Below are 1,927 nucleotides of genomic sequence, written 5' to 3' on the forward strand. Positions count from 1 at the left end.
TAACAATGGTGCAGAACACAGGAATCCTTCGGCTAGCTAAGTTCATGCATTCGTTGCAGCCTTCTTGCGAAAATAAACCGTGTTACAGCAGTTTATTCCTAGAAGGTTAACCCTGAAGGGATTACCTTCAAATCGCGGTAGACTGCGCACACAGTCTCAGCGATCGGCTGCAGTCGTCGTGATCAGCGCATTCCTTGGGGAACTTCGTGCTCATCCTGTTGTAGCCAGGCCTGCAGTTGGGAGAACAACGAGTTTAATGCGGTTGACCAACTCACATATATAAAAAAGCAAACGTGACTTCACAGATCCCGTGATTACGGGGGCTCGGTGACTACTGAAGATTCAGCCGTGCAACATCTCCTCTTTACTAAGACACAAATTAATTATGCCTTTCAGGTTGCGGGTATCTACAGGGCTTGTGGCGAGTCATCGTGCTTCGGCGCAGCTCTTGAGAGGGGTGGTCTTCTGTGAGGCAGTCTTTGGGAGCCTTTGCTGGACTGTCTTCGTGATGGGTCGTTAAGTCCCGCAGAAGTTCTCTTGTGCGTCTGATTTCTCGACCATCTTCCGCTCTCAGGGTCGCTGAATGGGGCGTGCTGGCTGGCCTCAAAAGAAGAACAGGCGACCAGGTTCGCTGGAGGGTGTCGTATGTTGTCACTGCCCCGGAGACAGTGGTGGTAGGTGCCTCGTTCCGCGGTTATAGTAGACCTTCTGGCGTTGACGAATCTCCTAGAGCCTGCTGTGAATGGCTTTGCTTGATACTGCCTCTGGTACTAGGTGGCTGGTGGGCACAGGCAGCAAAGTCATGGTTTGCCGGCCCATGAGTCTGTGCACAAGTGACTCTAGAATATCATCTCTGGGGGTGTTGCGCCATTCGACCAACACCATATGAAAGTCAACTCGGTTACGTGAAAATTTCTTTAGAAGCTTTTTGGCCTCTTGTAGTGCTCTTTTCGTCATACCATTATAGCGGGGATGATATGGACTTGACGTAATATGGGCAACGGCTAGCTGCTGCAGGAAATCTTTGAAAAGCCGGCTGCTGAACAATGGGCCGTTATCACTGCAAAGCTTAAGCGGTAAGCCATGTGTGGAGAATTGCTCAGCGCACCATGACGTCCGAGCGCTAGCAGTGCTCCGACGGAGTTCGCGGATCTCAAAAAAGAAGGAATAAAAGTCCACAGTTACAGCAAATTCATGACCCTTATGGAAGAACGGGTCCATGCCAACGAATTCCCTGGGCAGCTTTGGGATGTCGTGGCAGTAAAGAGGCATTTTCGCGTTTCGCGGCTGGCATTTTTGGCAGCGAGCGCAATTCTTGCAAAACTGCTATCTCCGGTGACATATTTGGCCAGTACATGACGTCTCTTGCCCGTGGCTTCATCGTCATCGTGTGCAGCTTTTTTGTAGGACCAGTACGGACGCACATTTTCCGGTACATCGCCTTTTCTGGCCAGATTGTTTCGGCGTAAACTCGAAGCTTGAGGAGAGCAGGATCTTCATTGGTGGCCGCAAGAAGTTCCTTCAGGCGCTGTTGCGAAGCTGAAATGTATTCAAGCACATTTACTTGAAATTGCTCAGTTTCTTCTTGCATGAGTTGCTTGCTAGGGAACCTAGATAAGGCATCAGCCAAAAACAGCTCTTTCTCTGGCTTGTATATCAGCTTAATAGGATATCGCTGCAAAGTCAAACGCATGCGCTGAAGGCGAAGTGGGCATTGAAATAGTGGCTTGCTGAATATCGGTACCAAGGGGCGGTGATCAGTTTCAACAGTTACACTTTACTGGCAGAAGATGTAATCGTGAAACTTCATGCAGCCAGGCAGAATTGCTAAAGTTTCTCAATTTGTGCGTAGCGTTGCTGCGCTTGTGTTAGTGAACGTGACCAGAAAGCGATGGGGCGGCCGTCTTGAATAAGCACTGCAACTCCC

General features: G+C 49.7%; 1 pseudogene; it reads right to left on the reverse strand.

Annotated features, from left to right (window-relative positions):
• Window positions 1–651: 651 nt before the first annotated feature.
• LOC144133274 (uncharacterized) lies at window positions 652–1,693 on the reverse strand (annotated as a pseudogene).
• Window positions 1,694–1,927: the final 234 nt, after the last annotated feature.

The sequence above is a fragment of the Amblyomma americanum genome, chromosome 1 (genome assembly GCF_052857255.1).
Source record: "Amblyomma americanum isolate KBUSLIRL-KWMA chromosome 1, ASM5285725v1, whole genome shotgun sequence".
NCBI lineage: Eukaryota > Metazoa > Arthropoda > Arachnida > Ixodida > Ixodidae > Amblyomma > Amblyomma americanum.